General features: G+C 44.5%; 1 protein-coding gene across 1 annotated transcript in view; it reads right to left on the bottom strand.

Annotated features, from left to right (window-relative positions):
• The window catches only part of JAK1 (Janus kinase 1), a 481,031-nt gene extending 462,793 nt beyond the window's left edge, over positions 1–18,238 (bottom strand). Inside the window, exon 1 of the mRNA XM_069232503.1 lies at positions 18,113–18,238. The gene's annotated coding sequence lies outside the window, so the exon portion shown is untranslated. The remainder of the gene's footprint in view (positions 1–18,112) is intronic.
• Between the last annotated feature and the right edge of the window lie 268 nt (positions 18,239–18,506).

Genomic DNA, 18,506 nt, shown 5'->3' with positions numbered 1-18,506 from the left:
CTGAGGTGTAAAAACTGCTCCCAGAGTAGACACAAAGGCCTGGGTGTGGGGAGGTTTTTTTACTCTTCCGGCAGGATGACCACTCTGTTGTGCCCAGGAACTAAATTTATTTCAACAAAGCCTCCTACCTGTCAGAGGTAGAAGTCAAAGGATACTGGGCAGGCACCTTTTTCTGTTGCACAGCTAGGCAGGTACCTATCTCAGTGGGAGGGGAGCTGCCCCCAGAACAGGTTTGGAGTGACCACAGCAAAGAGGATAAGTATTTCACCATCTTGGATTTAGGAAGTGAAGGGCATGGTAGGATTATTTGCAGTCGGGCAGACAGGAACTGCTGCAAAAGTGGCTAGGGTTACCCTGGGAACTTTACTCCACTGGTTAGGGAGGAGCCAGGAGTCACTCTCACCCACAAACCTAGTGCTAGGCATAAATGGGATATCCTCCCCGACACCCAGGGGGGTGGAATTTTTTATAAAATATCTACTTGTCTATGGGACACGTTGCTTCATAAAACTACTTGTCCTGTGAAACAAATCCACTTGTCCCTTTGGTGCCATGTAGAAGAGCACAATCTCATTATATAAGAGCTCTGATAATAGCCTCTCTGACTATGCAAGGGCTCACGCCATTGTAAGGTTTGAATACTAGTAATTCCTTTATTTTGCCACCTTTCAGAAGATCTATAAGCAGGGGCTGGAGATTAGGGTAAACAATAGTTCCAGGGTTGGAATGCCCTTTTGAGTCTGTGCAGACTTATGAACTTGCATTTTTTAGGGGTTTTCACCACCTCTTCTCCGTTTTTCCCCATACAGAGAAAGGTTGAAAATTAATTCCTGACAAGGGCAGAAGTAAAGCTTCGTCCAGGGTTAGGAAAAAGTGGTTGGAAGGAAAGGAAAGTTTTAAACATTCAACAGATTTTAGCATGAGCAAATCTGCACATGCATATTTGCTCGTGCTACAATGAATTTCACAAATATGTTCTAGGAGTACGATTTTCTAGCCTACTTCTGTAAATTCTTGTGAATTCATGAAGCCCGTGAATCTGCACTATTGCAAGGACATTTCTCATGGGTTCACTTTTGTGATTTTCTTTAAGAATTGGGACCTTTTGTTTTCATTTAAATTCTATCTCTCTATTTAATCGTCTGGCTTCACTGCGAGTGAGGGCATTCTGCTCTTGCACAAGAAGAATATTAGCACAAAGTAGTTTTGTTCAATACCCTTGAACTACTGTGGAAAGGTGTGCTTTTTGACACAAAAAATAGTTTTGCTTTTTGTCAATGTGTATGATCGTGAGGGCCCGGCCACTCCCACAAGAATAAAGCTTTACAAAACACATGTCAAAACGAGACATGCATTGATAAAACCAAAGGCTGACCAATAATGTCAGACCTATTGGCTTTGCCAGTGTTTATTTATATGTTTCCCATAATTTGCTGGAACTGGTTACTCCGATTTTTCCGTTATGAATATTTTTGGGAAATACTAGCATGCATCAACACAATTTACTGAATAATGCTTCAAAGAAATGGTACCTAAATTTAACAGTAGTTTACCAAAATGTTTTTTTTTCCCTTAGTTGCATTTTTGTGAAGATTTTATTTTGCAAAGAAAAATCACCAACTCTGCTTTCAAGCTTCTGCAAATATTTGCATCAAACTAGAGAGCATGCTGGAAACACTGTATATAGCCTCACATTGTTAAACTTTGCAAATGTGTGTACACATTTTTAAAATGGAAGCACTGTCAATAGTGAAGTCTGAGCTTACAACATTTTCGTAGAGTGCTCACCCTAGTAATATAGACTTTGCATTAATGAACCATAAATACAAGTTCGAACAGCATTAACATATGGGCAAAATATTCCCTTACCTGCAGACAATGCCCTTCCTGATCCATTATGTGGTACTGAAAACTGGCAGACAATGGGTTTGTGCTGCAAGGAGTTGGGCCTACTTGTCCCAGGGACAAAAAAAAAACATGTTGTCCTTGACCCCAAACAATGTACCCTGGGCGTTGGGTTATAGGAATTCCACACCCCTGCCCCAACACCCTTTTCAGAACACTTTTTGGACTTCAGGAAAAGTATAACAAGACTTGACTTGCTGTGCTGTCTATGACCTGAAAGGAGCCCTGAAAGACTGGACAAAGAAGTGGGCTCCAACATTCATAAGGCTGACATCCTGCTCAAGCTACAGGGACACAACAAGCTACAAAAGGCCATTCCTGCACCTACCCAGCTGATCTATTTCTGAATCGGAACAGCCCTAGACCCTGTTGTTGGCGTCTGATCGAGCAAGTCATGATCCCCATGTTCTGTTTCTGAGGTCCTGGAACGCTCGGCTGTCTCTGGCTGGACTTCTCCTACAACTCTTGGAAACTTGTTCACCTTCAAAACATCCACAGTACTGGGACAAACCAGCCAAGCCGAATCGACTGAGATGCATTGTAGCCGGGCTGAGGAGTCACCTTTTTCTCTCTCTCTCTTTGAGCTTCTTCGCAGCAGCAAGTTTTACTCAGAGGAACTTCGATGAGAAGGTATCCTGCCTCATGGAGCCCTCTTTGACTGCAGCCCACAGCCTTGCCCTTCTGGAGAATTACAAGCTCTGAAAAAGTGACTACGTGTGAACGTAGAAATTTTGGCCACGCTAAGGCACCAAAAGTATCTGGCTAGCGAAGGCCATTCTCTGGGTGCGAAATTCAAATGTATCCTGCTTAGAGTTTTCCCACCAAAAACCAACAGCTTCACGGGGGATCATGTCCAATGGCTATCTAGCCTCGTGGGGTCCTCTTGGTTTACAGACTGCTGCCTTGCCTGCATCAGATATTGGACTTCCATTTTTCAGATCAGTCCCAAGGTAAAACCTACAACCAGGGCAAAGTTCATTCCTGTGTCCAAACCACGCTCAATCATGGTCAGCCTCAAATCACACCTATGTCCCTTCTGCAACCAAATAACCTCTGCTGGCGTTTAGCACTCTTTGGCACAATTTTTATTTAAACTTCTTTTTAAAAAAAAAACATCTCTCTGATTCCCCTGATTGTATTTTTTGTGTCGTTTTATTTATTAAAATGTACTTTACTTTTCTAAATCTGTTTGAGATTTTTATTGTTTTGTCTTTATTACTGTTCTGCTGCTGCATACATACCTTACACACTGCCCTAAGGTAATACTGTCTTGCTCTGTGCTACTGCCACCAGGAGGTAGAGGTCAGTTTAAATTTAACGACTTGGAGGGTTCACCCCGACAAGGATTGTGATTATTACTCAAGATGGGTGGTCAATCCTTGTTATTAACAACCCAAGGTCTTCCACTGGGAATTATTATATGGTTGTTCTTAATGTAATGCATAAGTCACGATTCTGGGATTTTCAACAGTAGAAAGAGAAGTCTATAAGATTTCTGCTCCCCATGTTAATATTCTCTAGAATTTCTATCAATGTCTTTCTATAATCATAAAGTACAATCTGTTCCAGGCACCCAGGGCATGGGAACTTTTTATATAGGTCACTTTGGTTCCCAATGGCAAAGGCATTTGTGCACCTCTATTAAAATGAGCAAATGGCTTTTTTACTAGTGCAATTTCATGTAGTTTATCCATCAAACGTGGCTTTCTTCTTAAAGGGATTTCCATGCATATATGATGCTAATATATATGTGTGACCAATTCATCTCCCAGTAAAAGGGAAATGAGCATTACAGGGCAGGGATGCCTTAGATGTATTAGATGTATTAGATGTATTGTGAACAGTCACAGACCTACGAGTTTGTAGGCTCTCTCAACATTTTGTAAAGCATGTTTCAACTCTGGATACAGTCAAAGATGTATTCTTGTTAAGGGCAGATGATGATCTGCATCCAGGTTGGGAATGGGCAGGAAGCACCACAAAAATCTGGGTAGGAGGTCTCCGTGGGGAGTGTGAATGTTAGCAAGTGCACTTTTCTCAGGCATTTGCAATGAACATGAGGTACATGTAGACATTTATAAAAGCATGTACTTCTACAAATGTGTGACTACAACCACATCTCAGGAGTAATCCTGGGATTTTCTGGAAATTCCAAAAGAATCCTAAATGTATACCAAAACTGAAATTAATCCCATGGGAGTAAATGTATATGTTTGACAAAACGGGTCATATGGCTTTATTGGGACACTTTGCACAGTATCCCTTTAGCACAGGATTCATGTATGCTGATAAGTTCTGTTAAAAAAATTGAGTAACTGGCCATGACTCCTCTCAGTACATTTTGTTATAGCAGAGTCGGAAATAAATTGTTTCTATTGCTATGAGTCCCCACCCCATGGTAACACATAGCTGGTGTTCTTGGTAGCCAAAGAAACAGAAATTGAGCCATTTTGTTTACTTGAGAAGAAGTCCCTTACCACAGGTTAAGGCGTGGTCAGTCAAGCTTCTGCATACTTGAGCTCGCTATATCAGGGGCGGGCAATATTTTTGAAGGGACATCGCATCTTCACAACAATCTACATTTTAATGTTAAATGATAATAAGGCCATGATTTATTGATGAAATGCTTGTGTCAAACCATTTTACAAGAAATTTGTGGTCTGGAACAGCAAATCTATGAAAAGGGGGCAAACGATAAAAGAAAGATAACAAATAGCAACCAAAAGAATGAACCAATATGCATGCACTGTAAAGGTGAACTCCTGAACAACGCATACAGTACAATGTCAAACAAGCCAAGTTTCAACTACAAGATGTAGGGAGTGTGGTAGCAGATGATAGATCAACAAATCAAACAGCTCAACACATGATGGCAAAGAGCTCTGCTGGGGAAAAAAACATCAAATCCTCAATCCATGGCCCAGCTGCTAGGGAGATTTATACAAGTGGTAGAGCCATGACTGAGGCATGCAGTCTCAATCTAGCTGATACCTCATGAGCAATATCACTCATTACTGGTGCAGTTAATGTGTTCTACGATACTCTCAGAGTAACAACACAGTACTACAAGACTATACAAATGGAAGAGATGTGCAACACTAGTGATGATATCAAACAAAACCTTTTAATTTCCTTTTGAGAATGTACATATTCAAAAATATGTGCTTGGGGGAAACTTTATTTTACTCTATAAAACATGCATTCAAGATCAGTGTTTTTCGTATATATAAGGTGCTTTACTAATCTGTAGAAGATTAAATGGTATCCCATGAAATGCTATTTAATTTTCAAACATATGCACCATGCTCCCTTAAAACTAAAATGCCTCAATTTTACCCACAACAAACAATAATTTGTTACGACAGTGTGCATTGAGGGTACAATTCACGAAACTTCTAGGAAAAAAGCACTGTAACATTGCTCAGAGAATTACTTTAGGTTTGGAGCATATTTCCAACATTTTGGGAATTATAGAAGACTTTCATGATTAAAAAGAATCTACAATAATGGTAAATACAGGAGTACTCAACTATTTCTACATGTGGTACTGTAACAGCAACTTGCAGTGTAATGTTTTTGTACTTTCAAAAAGTACTCTTTTTCCTTTCACTGTTGGGAAAATATTGTTTGCTAAACACAAAGGACATGCCCCAAACCCCACTTCAATTTTACAAGGATTTCTTTCTAGCTTACACCTTACAAACACATTTACTGCTTGCACCTGCAAGAAGTAAATCTGCATATGTTCCAGGGTGACAATACATCTGCAAATTATTTGGTGAATAACCTCAAACTAATACGTTTATATGTGTTCACTGCCTTTTGTTGGTAGACCAACACAGAAACACCGAAATACCTGCCCCTGGCACCAGAACTGAGAATACAGTAAAAATCCACCACAATGGAAGAATTTTGAGTGTGCAAATCCGGTTGCGACAATACAATTCAGTCATTCCTGGTTCCTTGAAACAGCAATGAGATTTTCTAACCACAAATTATAATTTTGTGCACCTAACTTGATCTCCGGTTTCCCTATAGGTTTGAGAATCAGGCTTTAGTGCTCATTGTGGGCTAAAATGCACCATGCCACTTTCATTCAAACTGATGCAACAAACATTGAAAGATTGCCCTTTCATATGAAACCCAATACCCAAGGTACCCACTGCTAAATATCATTCAGTTTAAGCTAAGGTCATTACACAAAGTATGCATTTTTTATTAATATATTCGATAATACATGAGGGGGCATGGCTTTCCGAGCTCCCGCCAGCCCATGCACAAATCCTGGGTCACTGTCGAAAATCCTGCCCACTCAGACACCGCAATCTGCACCAATGGTGTCAGAGAACACATGGACAGACCGTATCCCACAAATGGCCTCAGTAAGTTATGAGACGTGGTGCTTGCTCAGGGCCCTCGTTGCACGAGGGTCGCCTGCAAATACTGTAACTGCTAAAAAACCCTGACTAGAGCACTACTGTGATGCTGAAGCAAAAACAGCGGTGCAGAGCAGGTCGGGCCATCTGCTTCTGACCCCGCAGCCTGGATCTTGTTCCCAAGGATCCCAGGTGGAAAAAAGCGTACCTGCTAAAACCCTAGACGGCGCGCTCTTGTGGCGCTGAGGCAGCGACGGAGGATTGAGGCTGGTGTGATCCGGATGCTGCGGTCCCCTCGGCCTAGCTCTTACTCCTGAGGCTTCCCGGGCACTCAAGCTGCTGCGGCTGGTGGCTGGTGTGGGCTGGGGGCCACTCCCTCCTCAGTCCCGGTGGACACAGCACTGCGACCTAGCGTCTGAAGGGACTGCATGATCGTCATGAAGTGGAGAGAATTCGAGGGACGACCGGACCTGTGGCACACACTTCCACCGCTGAAGCCGAGGTGAGGAGAGCGGTGGGGCACCAGGAGCGGCCACGCAGTGGGAACTGGCTGAACCAGGATATTGAGGCACATGCAACAGGACCAGCAAAGGTGCGCTGGAGCTGGGGCTCGTGCTACATTATATGCCTGCAAACAATTGCCTGAAGACCGCAGAGACACCAAATACTATCCCCCAGCATATACAACAGGTAGATACATCTCATAGGCAAGGGATCCTCAGGACTGCGACAATGAGGAGGCAGAGGCCCACTGACAAGGAATTTTTGCCCCCCCGGAGCTGTGCACTGGTTGTTGGGTGCGGCGTTGCCATATATGTACTGTGCTCTCCTGATGTGGTCCTCCCCCAGGAGGTACATTGAAATGCTAGGCCCCTGCATAGTGCATTAGGGACCCTGTGGAAACACGGAACTCTGTGCTGTGTATACAAGGATTCTTCTCTGAACATATATGGTGAAACGTGCAGAGTGACATCTGCCGAATGCACAGCTTAGTGATGGAAGCATGGAGAGGGAAAGATGAGCTGTCGATCCTTCCCGCTGAGGAATACAAGGGCCTGCATTAGCCTTTGGCTGTGGCAACACTTTCCTATACTGCCACCTTACCGACAGGGTGATTGGAATACTGATTAGGGGACTCCACAACGATGGTGAAGGATAAACTAGCACATCAATCACAGTCAAACAAAATTGTCAACTATGCCTGGGCGGTGTCTGTACCAGAGAAACCGGCGACAAACCCACTGGAAAAGCCTGGGAAGATGGTGTGGGCAGGCGGTGGAGGGCCCATCACTGACAGCCCTTATAACAGCAATTACAAGGACCCGTACGGAGCTGGCTTCCAAAACGGACACAATTGCCAGAGATGTTAACTTCTTGCAAGCAGATTTGCGGAAAGTGGATGACAGAGAGTGAGAAAACAGGGCTGATTGCAGAGGGCCCCTAACGTTTTGCTCCCATTTTCCACTTTTTGCAGGTGTTTTCCTGACTCTGATGGTGCACTAGGTACTGCTAACCAGTTCCAGGGCCTGTGCTCTGTATAAAATCAATATGCAAATTAGGCTAATTATAATTGGCTAAGTCAACCTACCTATACGTCCCTAGTATATTGTAGGGCATGTAGGTTTATGGACCACAGCATAAGTAGTGCACTCATAGGTGCACTGCTGAGGTGCCCAGTGTCATTTTAAAGGCAGGCCTGCCTTGCTGGCTGCTTTTAAATTAAAGTTATATGCAAATTCGACTTTGGAATTAAAAGTAGTTCCAAAGTCTTAAACTACCTTATTTTTACATATAAGTCACCCCTGAGTTGTGCCCTATGTGCCCCTAGGGCTGGGTGCCATGTAACTATAAGCAGTGACCTTATAAAAGTAGTTTTATAAGCCCTGGTGAGGTAAAAACAGCCAAATTCGTTTTTCCCTCATTGTAGTGAATGGCCTTCATAGGCTAGAATGGGGAGACTTTATTTTAATTTTAAAAGTCACCCTTAAGTGACAGATACAAGAGTTTGATATCAAATTATTTGTTATAATAAATCCAACAACTTCCAGTTGTTGGATTTAATATAAACTTGTTCAGGTAAAGAGTCTTAAACTTTACCTGAAAAGTTGCCAATTTCAGCCCTGCATTGTTTTTGCTGCAGTGCTCTGATTGGCCAACCTCTGGCAGCCTGGCCAGGCTGCCTTGATGAGGTGTGAAGAGGCCTGGCTTCACACAAAGAGATGTGCCTGTGGGAGGGAATCTCCCCTCAGCAGATGGTGAGGCAGGAAGGGGGAGGGCTGCCAAACTGGTTTCCAAAGGCAGAGGAGGACATTTGGAGCAACCCAGAAACACCCCCACCTCCTGCAACCCCAGACAACTAGGTACCCCCTTGATTTGATTAGGAAAGGGCAGGAGAGGGGTGTGTTTATGATTTTTAGCCACACCAGGGGTTGAGCTCAGCCAGATTTAACATCCAAAAATAATTTTCAGCCATGATGGATTTTTGAAGAATGTTGCCTCCTGGGATTGATTTTTGCCACACTTCCCAGGACGTGGTCATCACAGGGGGAAGGACCCTGCACCTGATTGGAGAATCAGGACCCCCCTGTTTTTCACCCAGGAGCAAGGGTAAAACTGGCAGACCTGCACCCCCACCTTAGTTCCCTACCGGATCCCTACCGGGAAGAACTATAGAAGAAGAAGGACTCCCCTGCTGGACCGCTGGCCTGCACCTGGAACCTGCACTCTGAAGGACTGCACCAGCTGCACACTTGGGCTTCACCACAAGAAGGACTTTGCCTGGCTTCAACTGGTTCAAGGAGGGACTCCCTGTTTGCTACTGGTGAAAAATTGCTAACCAGAGTCCCCTGCACCAACTCCTGAAGAAACCAACCAGCTGAACACTGGCCAGTGGCCAAAAAGGAGTTTGCACCAGGTGCATTCTGGGAGTTGTAGTCCACATCCCCAAGGATCATCTCAGATCTTCTGGAACCTTGGGGTGAGCTGAGGACCACAAAAGAACCTTAAAGGAACATCTGGTAGAAGATCCAGAAGTTTGGAGAACTTTTGAAAAAAAGCTCCATAGAGGGACCAACCCGCCGCAGCAACCCTAGCCGGCTTGCCTCAACCGCGACCCGGCCTGACTTGCAGGTTCGTCCTGGTGAAGAAAATCTCCAAAAAAAAGAGACTAAGTCCGAACATAGGAAGTTGACCGGGAACTCCCAGCCAGCGTATCCGAGGAGGGTTCCAAGGACGTCGGATCAAGATCCAGGTTTGCCCCGGTAGAAGGATTTTCACCTCGAAAAAAATGACTGAGTCCGAAGGTAAAAATCTCCACCAAGGGCTCCCGCGACGCGTATCTGGAGAAGGGTTCTAGGAGGCGGATTGGACTGGCAGGTTCGTCCCGCTGAAGAAAATCTTCAGAAAAACAACTAAGTCCAAAGGTAAACTTTTGACCGGGGCCTCCCGCAGGCTGTAGCCGAACCGGGCTCCATTGCGGTCGGCCTTAAACTTTGACTTTGCCCCGGTCGAGGTGCGACCAGATTACCAGATTGCCGCTTTTTGTTTCTAGGCGCTAGAAAACAATAATTCTTTAAAAATTAATATCTCCTGTTCCCCTTATCCGATTTTATTCGTTTTGTATCATTTTAAAGATAAAAATATAATCTATTTTTAGAAATTGGTTTTGGATTTTTAAACTGTTTCCTGTGTTTTATTTAATTACTGATTTGTGATATTTTAATGCTTTACACTCTGTCTCCTAAGTTAAGGTTTGTCGCTCGTTGCCAAGCTACCAAGGGTTGAGCTGGGTTTAATTTACTGAGACCTAACTGGACCTAAGTGGAGGTTAGTGGCCTACTGCTAAGTGTAGGTACTTACCTGCCCTTACCAGTAACCCATTTTCCAACACAGAGAAAGAGAACAATGTTGGAGTACTGCAGCGGGAGGTGGCCACCTCAAAAAAATCACTATTGCAGTACTCCAAAAGCAAACGGAAAAAATGGAGGACCACTTAGAGGGCACCAAAGGGAAGATCCCACACAAACAACTAACGATTAGTGGGATTTCCGAAACCTGTGGAAGGCACATCAATAAAATGATTTCTGGACATCCGGTTAGTGTTGGCAGTACCTTCCTGAGAATATTAACCAGCGTGGAGAGGGCTCACAGAGTCCTGGCCCACCTGCCTCACCCTGGGGCACCACCTCATGCGGTTTTTGCCCAGTTATTCAGCTACAAAGGACGCAATACCATGTGAGACTCAAAAGACACTTACAATGTGAGGTAAATCTTTCCTGGCTAAACTCAAAAGGTTCAGAATTAGGGTAAAACTTTCACAGAAGTAAAGCAGCGCCAAAGAGATCTTTATCTGAGATACAGACTTGTCTTCCGGGCGAAGCTCAGAGTGGTGTATGAAGGTCAGACGTTCTTCATCCTTAATGCGTATGAGGCAAGTAACTGGGTGGACTCCCTAGCTGGCGCCAGGTGCCATGGAACAGCGACTGGCATGACAAAGTCCCCGCATAAACTAAGACTTTTCAATAGGCATTAAAAAAAAATTAAAACGACCCACACTACTCTAACACGACCAGACGCATAATTGAGAGGCTGGATTGCACCCTCATGGCCACGAGCACAGGATTAGACAACAGAGATATGTTCACCGAATGTAGGCGCAATCCTGGCTCTGGCACAAACATCACTAATGGAAGGACGCCCTGATTGAGTCTTGCTACTGTGGCACAGGGTGCACTCTGGTACACTAGCAAGCCAGGTGCATACGCTGAATGGGCACTGATATTCGTGCCTACTATCATGGCGGAAACATTCCTCATATTGTACCTCAGCTTAGATAATTATCTGCGTTCCAGAGTCACATTATAGTGCATTGCTGTTAAGTTACACTACCTGATGAGGTCACACATGCAGAACTATTATGGTGGGCTGGAGGGGACAACAGGACTATAGGAGAACATACGAGGTGGACTGCTTGAGCACTTCGGCCTCATAGTCCTTCACTGCTCTGACTCCTAGCGCAGTATAGTATGTTTCTAAACTTGAAAGGTTTTTGATTGCTTGTAATCGGGGATAGTTTCCAGAAACGATAATGGGACGGGTTATGCTGGCTTCTGCCCAGCCATGTGTGTGCTGGAGCAAGGTGGGTTCACTGTCTAAGGGGAGGGAAGAGTTGGAGATTTGCTTTGTTTTGTGGTTGACGGGGGATGTAGGCTGCTGCTCCATGCAAATGTGGGAGTTATGTTTGTACTGGGTGAACCCTGTGTGTGGGCTGAGGAAAACGGGTAATGGAGGAGCACGGACTGGAGGTGTACACACTGAAGATGACCCAAAATGGCTGACAAGTTTAAACTACTGATATGGAATGTCAGAGGCCTTGCCCAATTAGAAAAGCGCAGCCATGTATTTGCCTTTTTAAAACGCTACCACATATTGAGCGCCCTCATACACTAAACGCACACATGGGGAAATTGTATCCCCAACATACAGAGATGTTGGAGAGAACATATATATTCAACATCCTACTCAGGTTTTGGTAGAGGGCTACTGATTTGGGTGGCCCCCGGATTTTCGTTTTGTCAAAGAGGACATGTCATAGATCCGGAGGGTAGGTAGGTGATTTTATTTGCAAGTTTAGATGGGAAAGAGGACTGCCTCACTAATATATATTTCCCCAAATGAGGATTCAGACCTTCTATGGGGAATTAGTTAAAGCCTACTTAACGGTGGAATTTTTCCTTGTGGGGACTGTAATTCTGCTAAAGATGGGACACAAGATTGGGAGCCTACAGGGACACACACGAAACCATGAATGACAAGGCAACTGACAGACTTCCTTAGGGAATTGGCATTAATAGACCCTTGGAGAAGCTGACATCCAGCCGCGCAAGTATATTCTTGCCACACACCTGCTACTAATATGCATGGATGAATGGATTACTATTTTGTCTCCGCCACGCTGACACAGCGACTGCTGGATGTTTCTTACCTTACTCAATACATATCTGATCATTCCCCACTGTTGATGACCCGAGGCAGGGGACATAAATGCCCGGCGATCCCACTGCGGTGACTTACCTGTGGAAGCACCAATGGAAACTTCGCCCATCCTCCCTTCAGGCAACACTCTGAGACGAATTACTACATTACTTTGATGAAAACTGGGGGACATTGAGTACTAGGACCTGCGATTGGGAAGCAATGAAGGTGATCCCGAGTGGGGTTTGCTTGAAAACTACCTATAGTGTAAGATGGCAACTTCACAGCCACTTGAATCACCAGGAAGCAAATCTGTGCTTCCTGGAAATAATACTGCCCACACATCCACAAAAACGGAAACTGGCAACAGGCCCGTAGGGACCTCCTGGACTCCTGGCATAGACTGGGAAAACATGTCTATACTGCATACCGCCAAAGGCTTCGTGCTGAGGGAGACACCACTAGAGCAATGCTAGCCCGTTACTCAGACAGCAGTCGTCCTGCGAACCTGTCGTAGTTCTGAAAGATGAAAGGAGAATTGAGTCCAGACACAGATAGCAATCAACGAGGCGTAACGAGCACATCTTAGTTGCCTCTATACTACGTATGCCAAGGGCATGCTTCTTGACTGAGGTAGAAATGCCCAAACTGGGGGAGGTGGTGCGGGCATCGTTGGGCGAGCCTATACCCATGGAGGAGATCCTGACTAGCATTCAATTATTAAAAACTGCTAAAACTCCAGGCAGCGACTGTCTCCCTGCCAAGTTCTACAACAAATATGCAGATAAACTAGCTGATAGACTACAAGAAGTATATCAGGAAGCGAAACAATGCGATTATTTACCCTGTTCAATGAGGGAAGCCCTAACTGTCATTGTCCTGAAACCGGGAAAGGAACCGGTGAATCCTTCTGCTCACAGACCACTGTCTATTTTAAATGAAGACCTAAAGATACTTAGTGGGTTTCTAGCCATCCAACTACTCTCCCACCTACCCACAAACATACATATGGATCAATGTGGTTTTATTCCATGCCACAACATCGTGCATAACTTCCGGCGTCTGTCCCACATCAACCATGCACCACACCTAAGAGAGAACTCCTAAGCCTTTGAGCTCCTTAACATCAAGCAAGTTTTTGACTCCGTAGAATGGGAGTACTTGTAGCTGGTGCTGGAGAAGGTGGGCTTAGCTCCACAGTATATTGCATGGGTCTGATTGCTGTACACAGATACTGCTGCTCGAGTATGCATGCGCACCTTAGAATCCGACCCGGTTCAGTTATCTAGGGGAACTCGACATGGGTGTCCATTATCGCCCCGGTTAATTGCCATAGCCATGGAACCATTAGCAGTGCTACAGCGCAGGGTGCTGAAGCTATGGGGGATCCAGGTGGGGGAGACTACACATGTGGTATCTATCTATGCAGACGATGCCTTAACATATGTGTGCTGTCTAGAATACTCAATTCCTATCTGCCTGAACGCCCTTCCATACTTCACAGAAGGGTTTGTACTTCGGGTCAACACTAGCAAGTCTCACCTGTTTCCAATGGGAGCACTGATCGGGTCTTATCCAAACTACCTCCCCGATGTGGGGCTTTCATGGGGAGTCAAGGGCCTCCGGTATCTGGGAATAAAACAAGTGCATACCAAAAGTAGGTTTCATGAACTTAACATAGGCGGAGTATTGGAGGGACTACAGGCATTTGTATGATTCAGGAAAGAGCTCCCCCCCTCTTTAATGGGTAGGGAAGCAATAGTTAAGATGATGGTGCTCCCTAGGTGCCTTTATGGCCTCCAGAATACTATATGAGATCATGTTACAATACTTTATGCAACTGGACAAGTTGATCCAGGATCTATTCTGGGCCAATAAAAGGGAACATGGAGGCCTTTCTATGCATAAGCAGATGTGGAAGCATGGGGGAATCGAGCTCCCTAATACGGAATTATACTATTTAGCATCACAGCTGTAGCATGCAGTTCATTGGCTAGATGCAGAGGACAACTAGGAGAAGACACAATTAAGAGGTTCTTGTGGCAGCTTGACATTGCTTGCCCTGCTTCTGGGCAATGCACGCGTGCAGCCAGCCGTTCCATACATAGTACAAAAGGTGTGCGGGCGTGGGCAGGTACAGTTATACACAAGGGATCAATCTGGGATTTACAACCATTTTCCAAAATAGCACAGACAATGTCTGTCAAAAGGTGGAGGGATGGGGGATGCGATATTCTAGGGGACCTATATATGGAGGGGTCAGTTTATAAGGCTGGATGATGCTACTGACTCCTTCGTGTTAGGCCTATCTCAATATTTACAGTATGCTAAATTGTCTGCAACAGTAAGGGCACTCTGCCTACGCTTCACGGAAGAGGCAACAGTGTTGTGCAGACTCACTACAATTCTGGACATGGCGGGGGCTGTAGGCTGATAACACACATATACAGAACACTAAGAGATTACCTTCCTAAGGTCATACCTAAGGCACAACTGGCGGAAACCCTGTTTGCCAGTGATTGGGACTATGTATAGGACGGGACAAAACAGGGAGCGCTAATGCCTGTTCGAGCTTATCAAGCACAATATCACACAAATAACATACGTGGCCCCATAACACAGAGCCGAATATATCCCACAAGGTCAGAGGGTTTTCCTTGTTGTGGTGTCACGGCAGTGCAATTCACCCACATTATATGGCACTGATTGACACTAAAACCCTACTGGCAAAAGGTGGTCGCGTATCTAGACAGAGCTACAGATTGGAAAGGTCCCCTTACACCAAGAGTCTTACTGCTTGGGTTGCACCCCAATCCCAAGGGAAAGAAATGTAGCTGAAAATTCATAGTCCTGGGGCTTCTACTGGCCAAATGCCAAACAGCTATTAAGTGGCTGAAACCTGTACCCCCACTGTGTGATGACTGGATCTGGGACATGTTGGAGTGTGCTGTAGCGGATGAAGTGAGGACGAAACACGTGCAGAGAGACAAAAAAAACTTGGGGACGACCTGATGGCATGGGCAGAGATGTTGCTGGACCTAAAAGGCGAGGCGAATGAATCAGATGGGTCAGGATGATTGAAAATGGTATGCTGGCAGGGTGGAACACATGAACATCATAAGAAAACTTACATCACTGGGTGGGCATGACTGTAGACTAAATGTTGCTTGGTAACTGCACTATTGATGATGGCTGCAATACCAGGAACCAGAATTGCCTCCCTCACACACTGAACTCTTAATCTCAAGGCACACAGGCATTCAAGACGAACAAAGTGCAGACATGGAGCAGCAGCGGTGGGAAGGGGGATATTGGGGACATGTTTAATTTGTTCCTCCAGTACAGACAGACTGTCATTTATATCATGTTACAGTACTGGGTTGTTCATGTGCTGTGCTATCACTGTTCAATAAGACTTTTTTTAAAAAATATAATGGATAATACAATCCCAATGCGGAGAAGCTCCGTCACTTGAACCCCACAGATATTTAACATGCAAGTGAAAAGATTTACCTCAGTCACAAGGACTAAGGGTGCATTGCATGATGATTGTATAAATACTGAAGTCCACTCTGTTGTTGTGCCTACACCATTGACCGTCTAGCAGGCAATTTTTCATAGTTTGAGCGGCCAGGAGATTCAAAAATCACATAACAATTTGAGGAAGCAGAATGAACAAAAGCGGGGTCACATCACCATTTAAGGAAGCAGAATGAACAGAAGGGGGTTATACTGTGGCTGATGGAGAGTGCTTAGAGCACCTAAAAGATGCATACAAGCTTTCTTCTGCTAAAAGATATGTATACGTTTGCTCTGGCACTCACTGAACAGAAGAGTCACTCAAAGGGTCTAGCTCACAGTCACAGGCACCTAAAAACATTCTGCAGTACTGTGTAAGTATAAGTTACAAAACACTAGATTAACAAAGCTGGACATACTCCCGAATGCCTATCAATAACAACATGCCTTGTTGGTTGTTAAACAATTAAAAAGGAGGGCAGACAATCATAATAAAAAAAGGAAGACGAAACACGGCCCATCGATGCTAATTGATATCAGGAAAGCCTCGCCCAAGAAGACATGACATTCCAAATGAGCATGGAATCTAAAAAGAACATTGACATTAAACTTTCAGCCATCTTGGCAAAAGATCTGCTTAAAGAAAGAGCTAATCAGAGGCTCCCCGAGAACTTTCTCCTACGATCTTCTCCTTCGTTGTAAAGGTATGCATGTTATAAAACACGTGTGTTGACGAACGTTTACCCAAAAAAGTGCGTCTTCCCATCAGCCGGTTTAAGTTGAAACGGTGGTTGTATGTGCTTTGATGACAAGCAAGATATTGTTTCTCGTCCTGTTAAGCAAGCTCGGTCTCAAGTCCCTTCCGGCAAGAAAGGTGGGTCAGACTCTGCAGGTGGGCCAGTGTCTACAGATGATAGTGTCCACAGATGGAGAAGCGGTCCTCTGCCGTCATTATATAGGGGCAGAAGCCGTACATATCCGTTTCCCTTTCCTATAGACAACGGATGCGAAAAAATTAAGAGACTGAAGCACAGCACTGCAAGAACTTTAGCGAGATGTTAGGTTACTGCAACAGTCTTTGGGAACGCTACACAAACTCCGACTAATAAAACTAAGCTATGCAGTGAACAAGAATATATGAATGGTTACAAAGAAATTGATTTTATATTTTAGAACAATACCAGGCCGTACACATTTGAATAACGTTCCAATCCATCGGTGACTGTGAAGTCCAAGGTGTTATAATCATGCGTCGTTAGTTTGCACCGCATAGGTTTATAATACACAAGGTGCGTTTCCAAGAATTGCGCATGGTGTCTGAATATGGGTGTGATTATGAAAAATTGTGCTTCGTAGCTCTAAACGTGTGGGATAATTACAGGTATCCATGGGAGTTTAAAATAACGTAGTGTGGTACTGCGGCATGTAAACATATAGTTTTATGGAAGTTATGCATATGGACACACGCAAGCTAATCAGAAAGTGTCATACTATCTACACACATACCTAGGCAGGAGATACTGACCGTCATTGTGGACGTTTATAAGATGACATGGTGACTACACTCAAATTCAATGATTGAACTGCTGTTGCTTTTCAATAACGAACATTCACTGTGCTCTTACGGATTCAGTGTACTCTTATTGAAAGGACTAAGGTATGTACTGCCAAACACTGAATGTATGTCTTTGCGGGACACAATGACAGTTCACTAAAATGCGTCGCTCCTGTGGCGATTTCACAACACATTAATGCAAACAAACAAACAAAACTGATTTTTAAGAGCGTAAAAGGGAAAACACGCATTCAATGTTGACAAATTTGTTCACCAAATTTTATATTCTCCATGACTAAGCACAGCGTGAAGGCTGGAACTGAGGACTTCCTTTTAAATGCTAAAATAAAAAAAGAACATGTCACAGTTTTTTTACTTGTGTGGATGGGGCTCACTGTCGCACAACTTCCGAAAATGTTCCTGGCCTTCAATCCGACCGACTCCACAAAAAGACCCAAAGATAATACACCCCTCAGATAATATACCCCTCGGAGAAAATAAAACACAAACATCGCAAATCACCGTGTGATGTACTCTGTGAGAACCACGTCGTACCGGAAACATGGCCATCAGGTTCGCTACATTCCACTAAGGACAATGCTGTACATTACAGAACAGCCACACAGAAACCAAAACACAAGACAGTTCAAGTCCACAGCCCTCATATCGGACATTTTCCAAATACGTATGTTATTCAGAAATACGCATTCCCGTCAATGTTTACCATTCAGCAAAGAATACAAGACAGCCTGTCCAGAACAGAGACGAAAGGTACAGATCTTACCTTGCGCATCCCCCAGAAGAGCGTAAAATCCGATTGTTTGTACTTAGCTTTTACTCCCCAAGTTCAAGAAGTGGGTTGAAGGAAAAGCGAGTTTACAGTGATTGACAGGCACGCAACGATACTGGGCGGGTCTATACTTTGTGATAAATCCTGTGATTGGCTAGAAAGGATGACTGCCCCAAAGAAGAAGGTTCGCCTATCCCGGAAGGGTCCTCCTCCAGGTGCTGCCCCGGAAGAGACAACCATGCCGCCCCAGAAGTGTTCGTCTGCAGATTCTTACGTTTATCGGTGCTCTGTGGGCAGTGTCCTAGCAGACCCCCGTGGGAGGGTGGCGAGTTTCTTCAGGCACCTGAGATCGAAACCTCACAATGGAGGAACGACGGTGATAGCAGCC

This window comes from Pleurodeles waltl, chromosome 4_2, assembly GCF_031143425.1.
Source record: "Pleurodeles waltl isolate 20211129_DDA chromosome 4_2, aPleWal1.hap1.20221129, whole genome shotgun sequence".
In the NCBI taxonomy this organism is placed as follows: Eukaryota; Metazoa; Chordata; class Amphibia; order Caudata; family Salamandridae; genus Pleurodeles; species Pleurodeles waltl.
This window is presented reverse-complemented; position numbering and strand designations above follow the sequence as displayed.